The sequence below is a fragment of the Hyperolius riggenbachi genome, chromosome 11, assembly GCF_040937935.1.
Source record: "Hyperolius riggenbachi isolate aHypRig1 chromosome 11, aHypRig1.pri, whole genome shotgun sequence".
Taxonomy (NCBI): domain Eukaryota; kingdom Metazoa; phylum Chordata; class Amphibia; order Anura; family Hyperoliidae; genus Hyperolius; species Hyperolius riggenbachi.
The window spans coordinates 177,175,996-177,190,356 of record NC_090656.1 but is presented as its reverse complement, the minus strand read 5'-3'; the positions used below and the strand labels follow the sequence as shown (position 1 = coordinate 177,190,356).

Here is a 14,361-nt window from a genome sequence, read left to right as displayed (position 1 = left end):
GTACACTTTTGGAATGCTGGGAGGAAACCAAAGTGCCCAACTTTATACTGTATGTGTGTATGCATGTATAAATGGTAGGATCGCTGTCTGCTGCCATCTCCGGTAGCCTTTCTTTTCAGGTGCCCATACATTTTATATAAATTGCCATTCAATGTGACAAGACCTGCCTCTGATCTGAATCTAATTAGAGAGGGATTTATTCTTTTTACACACTGCCAATAGATATTCGATTTCAGCATCAAATTGATTAAATAAATTATCAAGCTGCAATGCTATGTTCTGTTGCTCTACTGCTGCTTCTGCCCCTCCTCCGTCTGATCAAGATAATCTAATTAGATCGATAATTTTGATCGATTTACCTGAATCTGACATATTGGGGCATAGATTTCTGGCAGATTCGATTGGTGATGAAATCTGTCAGGAATAAACGGGGAAAAACTATAAGTGACTTTAGTCTAAAAGGTACAGATCAATCACTTCTGATGCAAGTCTGACCTCAGCTACCCAAGTTTTCACATTGCAAAATTCTACCTCAACTCTACCTTCTATCAGCCCCCTGTAGCTGTCATGTCCCGCGCCGTCCTCCTACGATTATCCGTTCCCAGCTGCCGGTTCCGGTGTAATGATTTCGCTAACGAGACTGCGGCTGCGCAGTAAGCTCCCGGAGACGCGAGCGGGAGCGCGCGCTATTCATCCTGTTAGACGAATAATTGCCCGGTGCTGGCAGCGGGGAATGGGTGGTCGTAGGAGGACGGTGTGGGACATGACAGCTACAGGGGGCTGATGGAAACCCCAGGAAGGTGTCAGCGTGTGTTTTTTTTTTTGTTTTTGTTTTTGTTTTTTTTCAACACTCCACAGAACCCCTCTAAGGGCTGGTTCAGACGGACGTTTGGAGGCGTCGCGTTCGTTGGCGTTGAGTTCGTGATGCGTTCAGGCTTTCAGCAGCGTTCGCATTGCGTTCGGATGCGGTCGCGTTTTTTCTTCCCCTAGGGGGACATTACCCGTCGCGGTTAACCGGCCCTGGAAGCAACATGTAGCTTCCAGGGGCTCCTTGAACGCCAGTGAAAATCGGGACCCGAACGCCGCGTTTGTGCAAACTCGCGTAAAAGCTTGGTACAAACGCTCCCATTCACTTGAATGGGAGCGTTTAACGCCAAGCCCCGAACGCTGGCAGTAAACGCTCTGCAAACATCCGTCTGAACCAGCCCTAAGCAATACCAGTTGCCTGGCTGTCCTGCTGATCCTCTGCCTCTTATACTTTTAGCCATAGCCCCTGAACAAGCATGCAGCAGATCAGTTGTTTCTGACATTATTGTCAGATTTGACTGGATTAGCTGCATGCATGTTCCTAGTATTATTTAAACCCTACTGCAGCCAAATAGACCAGCAGGGCTGCCGGGCAACTGGTATTATTTGACAGGAAATAAATATGGCATCCTTCATATTCTTTTCACTTCAGCTGCTCTTTAAAGCTCTGTAGAAAGTGAGTTCGGATAATGGGGGTCCCTTACAATGCAGAGATGTGACCATGCTTGTACAATTGTATGGTCAGTGCTTTGGCATGCAGCAACACAGCACGGAGCTACATGCATGGTGTCGACTTTCCAGGTATTGCTCTGGGGTTTCTTGTATATTTGTTCTGTAGGGCTCTACAAGGTCAATTAGTGAACATAAGCGATCCAACATACCTGGACTGTATTATTTAAAAATGGTCTGCTATTGGCTGAGGGCTTATTTCCACTGGCCGTGAATTGTGGCCTTTTTTGTTCACATGATTTTGTATGCAGATTTGCAGCTTCAGAAATCAGCATCCAAATCACGTGCAGGCAAAAAAATAAAATAAACGCATGCTGCACTTTTCCACAGCACACATCCTAATCCACATAGCCGCATGGTAGAAGGATGCGGATTCAAATTCACATCAGCACAGGTGCTGCATTCATTTCAGAAACAGATATGGCAGCTCAGCGTAAATGTTCCTTCACACAGTTTGCAACTGTTGCTTGGGACCTCTCAGAACAAAGCAAGGATTGCTGGAAAAAAAAGTTTATTAGGGGAGTTATGTTGAGGCAGCAAGGCAGTAAGAACTGTTGAAAAATCAACGTTAACCACACTTTTTACTGCAGGGCCTTACAAGTGATTGGAAGCAACATGAGAGGTTTGCTGCACTGAAGAACCTACAGAGAATACACACCGTTCTGCTATGTACACACTACCAATTGCTGTCACCCGCAGGGATCGAGACTCGATTTCTCTGCAGACAGCCTAGAGGCCTGTTAGTATGGAGGGAGGAGGAGACATGATGCTCAGCACACGATTGTTTACCTAATTTAAGGCTAGGTCTAGTGTATGTCAGCCTTTAGGCTGCTTACACACCAAGACGTTACAGGCGCACGTTAGTGCGCCTGTAACGCTCCCCCAACGCACAGCAATGTAACACAAGTGGGCTGTTCACACAGCCCACGTTGCGTTACATGTAACGCTGCACGTTCTGTGCAAAGTGCAGCATGCTACGGCGTTGGAGCGGCTATAGCCGCGTTAGACTGTTTGCACATGCGCAGTGGGGGGCGGAGAGGAGGCGGGGAGAGCCAGCTACAGTAGCCGCGCACATGGCTACTTAATATTCACTGCACTGGCGGGCGCTGATTGGCCGGCGGGACCACGTGATGCGGAGTGTCTCGCTCCGCATCACGTGGTCCCGCTGGCCAATCAGCGCCACTCTGGGAGACATTATAGGACTCGAGCCGCCTAACGCGGCTCACTCTACCGTCGGCTCTTGCAGCACCATACGTTGTGTTAGGTGCACGTTATGCGACCTTAACGTGCCACCTAATGCAACGTCTTGGTGTGCAAGAAGCCTTAATCACAGACAGAATTTAAGATCCTGCCTGGCATTATCACTTGTACACATCAGTGATCTACTCTTAGGCACCACAGAGCCTAGACAACAAGTCTACATGCAGGCCTGCACTTGGTAAGAACCTGTCCAGCATAGTGACGCAGGAATGAGGCTGCACGTTTAAGGACCTATACTGTATATACGTCTTTCATTACACCATACATGTCGAACTCTGGCCCACAGGCCAAATCTGGCCTGCAGAATTATCAAAAACACTAGACATGAAGGAAATGTGTGTGTGTGTGTGTGTCTCTGTGTGTGTGTGTGTGTGGGGGGGGGGGGGGGGGGGGTTTCACTAGACACCAGGGGACTTTTTAGGGGTGGAAGAGGGATCACTAGACACCAGGGAACTGTACAGGGGAGGGAGGACCATTAAACACCAGGAAACTGTATAGTGGAGTGAGGAACCACTAGACACCAGGGAACTGTACAGGGGAGGTAAGAAGGGGGTCACTAGACACCAGGGAGCTATATAGGGGAGGGGTACCATTAGACACCAAGACATTGAAGTTAACCTTGACTTAGTACCACTGTGCTATTTCTACCCGCTTTGTGTTTGAATTTGACACCCATGGATTACACCATTGGCTCTGTGGTTGTAAACACAGGTTTGCATTACTGATTAAGGGGAACCTGAAGCGAGAGAGATATGAAGGCTGTCAAATTTATTTCCTTGTAAGGACCCTGAACAAGCATGTAGATCAGATGTTTCTGACACAAATGTGACAAGGTTAGCTGCATGCTTGTTTCAGGGGTGTGATTCAGACACTACTGCAGCCGAAGAGATTCAGCAAGATGCCAGACAACTGGCATTGTTAAAAAAAAAAAAAAAAAAAAGACAGCCTCCAAAAATCTCTCATGTCAGGTTCCCTTTAAGTAGACTTTTACTAATCATTGCAGATATGTGAACTGTTAAATTTAGTTTAGCTTTATACAGAAGCCACACTTTTGTTGTGACAATTGGCCAAGAAGTGCCCCTATCTGTGCCTTCCAGATTTGCTCTCTGTTCTGCTGTATGGAGAGGAATGGCCATTCTGGTTCACCTGTCCATTCTTATGGATTGGGGAAATGAACAAATGCAACCAATTACATCTTTTTATCACCTGGCCATTACAGAGTTCTGTATTGATGCTTGCCTCTCATGTCTGGGCTGGGGGGAGGAGATATCTGGTTACCTATACCAGGGGATGGGAGCATGTCTAATACTGGGGGCACATCTGGTTACCTATAGTGAGGAAGGGGGCTACCTAACACAGGCGGCTAGCCTGCCTACCTATACGGGGTAGGCAGGTGTGAACACATCTGCTACCTAAACGGAGTTGGAGACAATTGGGGGGGGGGGGGGAGTGTAAATTATAGTGTATATCGGAGGAAGGGAAAAGGAAAACCTTGTAACCAGCAATAAATGATAAAATTACAGCAACAGCAGATGACAGAAAGGATGTAGAGTAATAGCCGGTACATGCAGGTTATGTCACAGCCACAAGCATGTCACATGTTTTAGCTCCAGTGCAGAGAGCTCTATGGGGATCTGAGGCATGACTGATGGAGCAATGCCAGATTTCCCAGAAGAAACCATGTAAATAAAAAACGTGACTTGTAAACCACTCTCAATAAATCAATCTGGAAGCAGAACCTCCCTCTTCCAGAGAAAATGCTGTATTTAGATGAGCTGCCGCCTGGCCTCCTCTCAGCACTCGGCAATGCAGCTAGAAGATTGATAATGCCTTGAAGAAAGGGAGTGAGCGGTTCAGGTGCCCGCAGTGTCAGAGTTGCTGCATTGATGTAAACTAATTGCTGTGACTACACAACAAAGCCTGCCTCTCTGCTTTCATTACAAACAAGCAGCCACTGCAAAGCCATTTGTGTTTGGGCAGCCTATTCGGATTTACAGTCTAGCTAGTAATTATCGAATCTGCATTGTGTGAGGTAGGTGTTTTATAGACAGCCTTCGCTGGGTGATTTCCCTGGGTTCCCGGCATGGCAGCCTGTGATTATTCTCTTAGTCTCCTGGCTTTTCTCACAAGCTAGTCTGTAACATTTGCGTTAACCTTTCCTTTCCCCGGCTGGCACTGCGCCGCAGGGTGCTGTTATCAGGAATATAGGAGTGGCAGTAGTCTAATACGGCCGCAGCTACAGTATCCCATTACATTGTTGCAGTGTAAAGCAGCTTGTGGCTATTGGCTCGTCTAACAGGCATCCTCTGCTCAGGCTCCCAGCTTCTCTTCCCATCATATTTTCTATAGCCAGCGTCACTACTGTGCTCTTCCCAGCACACCACTTGTCATATTATTAGGGATTCTAAACACAAAGGTAACGTCCATAAGCTTTAGCCTGCTTCATCTTGTTATATTCTTCCTGGGAAATGTGCACCCGGTCATCTCTTCATAGATTCATTCGTAATAATAATCATTTATTTTTAATTTTAAAAAAAGCAGGATGTTCTTATGATGAAATTCCACTTTCTGGTGATCATTTGCTCGCATACCTTTTTGATATGAGCTAGGCCAGTGATCTGCAAACTTGGCTCTCCCGCGGTTAAGCCCAATCTACACGATACAATTCTTAGTACGATTCGATTACGATTCTATTTACTATCCGATTAAATCCGACATGTCCGATCGGGATTCGATTCAATTCGATTTGCCATTGTTTTGCAATGGCAAATCGAATTGAGTCGGATCGAATCCCGATCGGACATGTCGGATTTAATCGGATCGTAAATAGACTCGTAATCGAATCGTACTAAGAATCGTATCGTGTAGATTGGGCTTTAAAGAGGAACTGTCGCGAAAATCTTAAAATTTAAAACGCATACAAATAAGTAAGAAGTAAGTTTCTTCCTGAGTAAAATGAGCCATAAATTACTTTTCTCCTATGTTGCTGTTAGTAGAAATCTGACATTAGTTGTGATCCAGGGCTGTGGAGTCGGTACAAAAATCATCTGACTCAGACTCCTCAGTTTATGAAGCCTCCGACTCCAGGTACCCAAATTTGCTCCGACTCCAACTCCCTAGGGTTGGGCCACACTATATACGGTTGCAGATCGCAGTCCGGGCTCCGTGTAAACAAAAACCGGAACGCAAACGGATCCGTTTGTAGAAAAAAGTACAATCCGTTTCCATTCCGTTTTCAACCAAAAAACGTGCACAAAACATACCTGGCCCAATGCAATTGTTATTGACCAATAGGAAGGAAGTGGGAGGGCCTATGCTGCTAATATTTACCTGTTTACCACCTCTTCACCACTAGGAAGCCAGTGGGAGGGGCTATCTTTAGAAAAAACAGCTATGACCATTTAAAGGCATATAGAATGTCCTGGGAAGGTTTTTGTGAGTGCCTGTACCAATGGCAAGTGATTGGGAGTGGTTTTGCTGTATAGGGAGTGGTTTGGTTATAGTCTATTGTCTGTACCATGTGTTTGAAGCGCTCTTGAGAGTACAGGAGGCAAGAAAGTACTACACCAGGCAGCACCATGGACCCCATTGTCTTTCTGTACTGGATGAAACTGCCTTGGATGGAGGTCTTCCTGTACTACAGTGGGACCCTCATGCGGTCAGGAGTGCGGAGATGGTGGGTGCATCCTCTCCTGCAAGAGAGGCAGCAAAAGGGGCAATTTTCTGTCCTCTATCAAGACCTGAGAAAACGGAAGGTCGCTGTGCTTCTCATGGCTCTTGTCGTAGAGCTCTGGGAACTCCTGGACGGCCATTATGAGGTCCTCCACCTTTATAAACCTCCTGGTGGCCATGATGGCTGCTCTCGTCTCTCCCAGCTTGTCGACAGGAAGCTGTCAGAGATGACGTTGAGGGAAGGAGAAGGAAGTTCTGGCCATCCGTGTTGGCATACGTTTTGTGTGCAATTTTCTTTGTGAAGAGGGAGGTCCGTTTTGTCATAGGCTTTCATTATCCTCTGTGTATCCGGGTCCGGGGAAAATGCAGCAAGTCCGGACTGTGCGTTCAGTTTTTGAGTACGTCTGCCACGGATCGCCCGCGGACCATTTTTTTTTTTTTTTGTGTTTTGTTTTTTTGGAATGTGTACAGCCTCTATTTTTAACATTGGTATCCGTGGCTCAGTTTTTTTGTCCGGGACAAAAAAACGTAGCTACGGATACGTTTTTAAGGCAAGTGTGAACTAGCCCTAATACTTACCAGGGCTGTGGATTTGGTACAAAAATCATCCGACTGTTTAGTTTATGAAACCATCGACTCGGACTCCTGGTACCCAAAATTGCACCAACTCCACAGTCCTGATTCTGACACTACTTATACTAGAAGTATAAGCAGGATAGCAGCCTCCATATTCCTCTCAGGTCTGGTGAGCATTTTAACAGCTGAAAAGTCACAGAGCTTATATGTAGTCATCCAGTTTTTGTCAAGCTTTTTGGTACCACTTTTCATGTATTTTAAAGCCTGGAAATGATGATACGTCAAAACCCCTACCCCAACTCTCCCACCACGATGCTAGCCGAGACCCCTATAATTGCCATGTTCCGTTCCAGTGAATAGCTGAACCACTGTCTTCAGAAGACTAGAGATCTCCAGCTGGAAGTTCTAGTGTTACTTTGCTGGAACTTCTGGAATTTGCAGTGTGTAAAACAAGAGCCTGTTGATGGGACCAGTTCCCGTAGTGTTATGTGGGAGCAGAGAAAGAGAAAAGCGTAGAGGAGCGTTCATTTCAATGCCCTGTAACATGGCTACCTAAAAGGAATATTGCGCAAAAGCATCTTGGGGATTTACAACATGACTTTAAACATAAGCTTTAAACGTATGCTAAATCTACTCCAAACGTTTTTTTTTTTTATCAAGAATGCACTTAGTACATTTCCTCCCAAAGAGAATCTGGAAACTCCTTTTGCCAGGTGTCTGCATGTGCTTCCCTTGCTCTTAGGTATTCCAAGTCAGTGTTATAAAAAGTCCTGTACATTTACATTTCTGAACGGTACAGTTTTACCTGTATGTTCGGTAGGTCAGTAGCCATTAGTTGGTGCTTGTTCTTTTCAGAGAGGGCTGGTGCACACCTAAAAGCGCTAGCGTAATCGCAAACACTAAGTGGTTTTTAAACGTTTTTTTTTAAGCGATTTCAGGCATGTGCCTAGCGATTTTCTAGGTATGCCTAGCGATTTGTGGAGCATTTTGGTGTAGTCATTTTTTTTTTTTTTTTTTGTACAGTTTGAGCTGGATGAGAACAGCGTTTTCTAAAAAAAAAAATTTTAAAAAAAGCCTGGAAAATCCAGGGCTGTGGAGTTTGAGTCGGAGCAATTTTGGGTACCTGGATTTGGCGTTTGGAGTCTAAGTCGGTGGTTTCATAAACTAAGGAGTCTGGAGTTGGGTGATTTTTGTTTCAAATCCACAGTATTCGACTAAGGAGTTGGAGTTGAGGAGTCGGAGTCTGAGCCATTTTGGGTACCTGGAATCTGAGTTTGAGTCGGTGGTTTCACAAAATGTGGAGTTGGAGTCTAATGATTTTTGTACCGACCCTGGGAAAATCACTCGGTTATAGCATTTTTTTACTGTGATTTTCTACTTTTTCTATACTTAACCACTTGAGGACCCACCCTTTACCCCCCCTTAAGGACCAGCGCTGTTTTAGGTGATCTGTGCTGGGTGGGCTCTGCAGCCCCCAGCACAGATCAAAGGGCACTCAGAGCGATCAGATCGCCCCCCTTTTTTCCCCACTAGGGGGATGATGTGCAGGGGGGGTCTGATCGCTCCTCCTGGCTGGCATTTTGCGGGGGGGGGGGCACCTCAAAGCCCCCCTCCGCGGCGAAATCCTCCCCCTCCCTCTCCTACCTGCCACCCCCGGGAGATCTGGGCTGCACAGGACGCTATCCGTCCTGTGCAGCCAGTGACAGGACGTCCCCTGTCACATGGCGGCGATCCCCGGCCGCTGATTGGCCGGGGATCGCCGATCTGCCTTACGGCGCTGCTGCGCAGCAGCGCCGTACAAATGTAAACAAAGCGGATTATTTCCGCTTGTGTTTACATTTAGCCTGCGAGCCGCCATCGGCGGCCCTAGCCTGCGAGCCGCCATCGGCGGCCCGCAGGCTATTCACGGAGCCCCCCGCCGTGAATTGACAGGAAGCAGCCGCTCGTACGAGCGGCTGCTTCCTGATTAATTAGGCTGCAGCTGGCGACGCAATACTGCGTCGCTGGTCCTGCAGCTGCCACTTTGCCGACGCACGGTATAAGCGTGCGGTCGGCAAGTGGTTAAAGGGAAGGTCCAAGCAAAATAAAAAAATGAGTTTCACTTACCTGGGGCTTCTACCAGCCCCATGCAGCCATCCTGTGCCCTCATAGTCACTCACTGCTGCTCCAGTCCCCCGCTGGCAGCTTGCCGACCTCAGAGGTCAGCGAGCCGCATTGCCTACATTTTTACGCATTCCCACTAGTGCTGGAACATTAACACATACATGATTTTTACGCGTTAGTAGTGCAACGCGTAAAATTGTACGCATTGAACCAGTAACGCGTAAAAATGTAAGTGTCAATGTTCCTGCACCAGCGGGAATCCATAAAAATGTACGCAATGCGGCTCACTGACCTCTGAGGTCGGCAAGCTGCCAGCGGGGGACTGGAGCAGCAGTGAGTGACTACGAGGGCACAGGATGGCAGCATGGGGCTGGTAGAAGCCCCAGGTAAGTGAAACTCATTTTTTTATTTTGCTTGGACCTTCCCTTTAACCACTTGCTGACCGCCCACTGCACATTGGCGGCGGCAAAGTGGCAGCCCCAGGACCACGTAACGCACATTGGTGTTGGGTCCTGGGACTCTTCCGGGCCAGGGATCACGCGCTTTGATGCGCGCGCATCCGCCGGCATTAGGCTCCGCCCACCCGCAACAACATCTCGCCGGCCTTACGGAAACGAGGGCGGGATGTTAACCCCCGATCTGCCGCATACAAAGCGTATGATACGCTTTGTATTGTATACAAAGCGTATTATACAGGCAGCCACCCTAGTCTGCACCCAAACACACTGATCCTGCCCCCCCCTGATCGCCCACAGCACCCCTCAGACCCCCCCCCCCTGCCCACCCCCCAGACCACTGTTTGCACCCAATCACCCTTCTAATCGCCCATCAATCACTCCCTGTCACTATCTGTCAATGCTATTTTTTTTTTAGTCCCTAAACTGCCCCCTGGGGACTCCTGATCACCCCCCACCCTGTGTACTGTATGCATCTATCCCCCCTGATCACCTGTCAATCACCCCCTGTCACTGCCACCCATCAATCAGCCCCTAACCTGCCCTTTGCGGGCAATCTGATCACCCACCCACACCATTAGATTGCCTGCAGACCCGACGCCAGATCACCTCCCAAGTGCACTGTTTACATCTGTTCTCTCCTCTAAACACCCACTAATTACCCATCAATCACCACCTGTCACTGTTACCCATCAGATTAGACCCTAATCTGCCCCTTACGGGCACCCAATCACCCGGCCACACGCTCAGATTGCCCTCAGATCCCCCCTTATCAATTCGCCAGTGCATTATTTACATGTGTTCTTCCCTGTCCCACTGATCACCTGTCAATCACCCATCAATCACGCCCTGTCACTGCCACCCATCAATCACCCCCTGTCACTGCCACCATCAATCAGCCCCTAACCTGCCCCTTGCGGGCAATCTGATCACCCACCCACACCATCAGATCGCCTGCAGACCCGCCGTCAGATCACCACCTGTCACCCCCTAGCACACCTACCCATCAAATCACGCCCTAATTTGCCCCGTGTGGGCTCCTGATCACTCGGCCAAACCCTTAGATCCCCCTCAGACCCCTTCCGATCACCTCCCCAGTGCATTGACTGCATCAATTTTCCCCTCTAACCACCCCCTGAGACGCCCATCAATCACCTCCTGTCGCCCCCCCTAGCACTCCTATCCATCAGATTAGGCCCAATACTACCTGTCATGTAAGAGGCCACCCTGCTTATGACCGGTTCCACAAAATTCGCCCCCTCATAGACCACCTGCCATCAAAATTTTCAGATGCTTATACCCCTGAACAGTCATTTTGAGACATTTGGTTTCCAGACTACTCACGGTTTTGGGCCCGTAAAATGCCAGGGCAGTATAGGAACTCCACAAGGGACCCCTTTTTAGAAAAGACACCCCAAGGTATTCTGTTAGGTGTATGAAGCGTTCATAGAAGATTTTATTTTTTGTCAAAAGTTAGCGGAAATTGATTTTTATTGTTTTTTCACAAAGTTTCATTTTTAACTAACTTGTGACGAAAATAAGATCTTCTATGAACTCACCATACACCTAACGGAATACCTTGGGGTGTCTTCTTTCTAAAATGGGGTCACTTGTGGCGTTCCTATACTGCCCTGGAATTTTAGGGGCCCTAAACCGTGAGGAGTAGTCTAGAAAACAACAAAACATTTCTCCCACCCAGCATGGGTATATGTAAAAATACACCACAAAACACATTATACTACTTCTTCTGAGCACGGCAGTACTACATGTGTGGCACTTTTTTGCAGCCTAACTGCGCTAAGGGGCCCAAAGTCCAATGAGTACCTTCAGGATTTCACAGGTCATTTTGAGACATTTGGGTTCAAGACGACTCCTCACGGTTTAGGGCCCCTAAAATGCCAGGGCAGTATAGGAACCCCACAAATGACTGCATTTTGGAAAGAAGGCACCCCAAGGTATTCCGTTAGGAGTATGGTGAGTTCATAGAAGATTTTATTTTTTGTCACAAGTTATCGCAAAATGACACTTTGTGAAAAAAAACTATTAAAATCAATTTCCGCTTACTTGTGACAAAAAATAAAATCTTATTTGAACTCACCATACTCCTAACGGAATACCTTGGGGTGTCTTCTTTCTAAAATGGGGTCATTTGTGGGGTTCCTATACTGCCCTGGCATTTTAGGGGCCCTAAACCGTGAGGAGTAGTCTTGAAACCAAATGTCGCAAAATGACCTGTGAAATCCTAAAGGTACTCATTGGACTTTGGGCCCCTTAGCGCAGTTAGGGTGCAAAAAAGTGTCACATGTGGTATCGCCGTACTCAGGAGAAGTAGTATAATGTGTTTTGGGGTGTATTTTTACACATACCCATGCTGAGTGGGAGAAATATCTCTGTAAATGGACAATTGTGTGTACACAAAAATCAAACAATTGTCATTTACAGAGATATTTCTCCCACCCAGCATGGGTATGTGTAAAAATACACCACAAAACACATTATACTACTTCTCCTGAGTACGGCAATACCACATGTGTGGCACTTTTTTGCAGCCTAACTGCGCTAAGGGGCCCAAAGTTCAGTGAGCACCTTTGCAGTGGTCTGAATGGAAAAAAAGGCTCTGGTCCTTAACCTCCTTGCCGGTTATCCCGAGCTCAGCTCGGGGTAACCTGCGCAGGAGGATATCTCAGGCCCCGCTGGGCCGATTTGCATAATTTTTTTTTTGTTACAAGCAGCTAGCACTTTGCTAGCTGCTTGTAACTTCCGATCGCCGCCGCTCGCCGCCGATCCGCCGCAATCCGCCGCGCCGAGTCGCTCCCCCCCGCCCCAGAGCCCTGCGCTGCCTGGCCAATCAGTGCCAGGCAGCGTTGAGGGGCGGATCGGGATTCCCTATGACGTCCCGACGTCCATGACGTCGGTGACGTCATCCCGCCCCGTCGCCATGGCGACCGGGGAAGCCCTGCAGGAAATCCCGTTCTCAACGGGATTCCCTGCATACTCTGATCGCCGAAGGCGATCGGAGTGGGTGGGGGGATGCCGCCGCTTAGCGGCTATCATGTAGCGAGCCCTTGGCTCGCTACATGATTTAAAAAAAAAAAAAATTAAAAAAATGTGCGCCGCTGCCTCCTTGCCGGATTTTTTAGACCGGCAAGGAGGTTAAGGGGTTTTATGACTGCAGTCCTTAAGTGGTTAACATTGAGGCTAAATCGCCTCAGAAATCCTGCAGAACCCGCTTTTGCATTTCTATAAAAATCACATCACCCTGGGGTGATCCAGCCCATGGAAAAACATTAGCCAAGCGCTTTTCAAAGTTCCCTAAGAAGCCCTAAGAAGAAGTAAGAGAACTTCAGGAGAACTTGGCTAGCATGGGAACAATATTTTACACTCTTCCTGAGCAAGGCATGGGGTTTCCTAGGACCCAGTTCTGTATGAAGTGGGGGTTTTGTGATATTTCCAGGTCCTTGGGCTTGGCAGCGGAAGACCTCTAGGGATGCATGCTAAGCAGGAAAAAATATGCAAGAGAAGAATGGTGTGCAAGTTTTATTTATTTATTTTATGTACGCTTTTCTTTTACACATCCCCAATAAGCAAATGGGAATACTGCAAACCTTTGTGTAAAGTGTAATTTAAACAGTATAAAGTGATTACATTCAGTATGCTTCTAATCCTCTAAATTGACAAGGGAACTGCAAAGGACGACTGAAGTGAGAAGCACATGAAGGCTGCCATAAGTACTTCCTGTTAAACAACACCAGTTGCCTGGCAGCCATGCTGATCTATTTGGCTGCAGTGGTGTCTGAATCACACTAGAAATAAGCATGCAGCTAATCTTGTCAGATCTGAGAGTGTCAGAAATGCCTTTTCTGCTGCATGCTTGTCCAGGGTGTATGGTTAAAGAGATTAGAGGCAGATGATCAGCAGCTTAGCCAGGCAACTAGTATAGCTTAAAGGAAATACAAATGGCAGCCTCCATATCCCTCTCACTTCAGGTGTCCTTTGAGGTTGCCTGGGGAGATGGGACTCTTGAGCCACCTGTGTGAGTTTGCTGACATAGGTTACAGGATGAAAGAGTATAAGATCATGGTCTCTGCTGTAAGTAGCTGCAGCTCTCCTGTGTTCACTGCAGCTCACATCCTCATCACCCAGGAAATGTGGTGAGCAAAGGGAAAGTTTGTTGGGCTTGGCAAACTTTTGCTGTCACTTTTATTTAAAGCAGGGTAGGGTTACAGATGTACACATTATGGCATCTTGCCTGGGCTTCCTTTTTGGAGACAGTCAGAACTACAGAAATACAAATGATACTGTATTCTATGACTACATTGTACATGTGCTGTGACCTTCTGCAAGGTATGCTGCTTCTTTGGAGCAGACATGTGTCTTTCATCAGGTGAATGGCAGTGGATCGGCTGTCTCAAAAACCTTACCTGTTGGTTTTGTCAGTCAAAAACCGACTCCTAAAAAAGGCATGACAAAAACATACTGTGAACTTGCTCATAGAAAACTATGGCCATCTTTCTTCCCATCTGTTTTTGTTCACTTCTTGTTCTGTCAGACATACAGGACTGTGAACCTGTTGTATGCTGAAATTTAGGTCTCTTTTCCATGGACAGCTGAAGGCAGTTAATTCGCTGCCTGTCAGCTGCTCCCAACCACTTTCCAGGTACTTGCTAGTGCTCTATGATTACATTTTATATAGGGTCTGCAGGCTCTGCTGTGCAATCAGACATACAATTGATTGCTATATGGGCTTATTGGGTCGGTG

At 47.3% G+C, this 14,361-nt stretch overlaps 1 protein-coding gene across 1 annotated transcript in view; it reads left to right on the top strand.

Annotated features, from left to right (window-relative positions):
• Window positions 1–14,361, top strand: part of CHD9 (chromodomain helicase DNA binding protein 9) — a 246,922-nt gene that overhangs the window by 96,477 nt on the left and 136,084 nt on the right.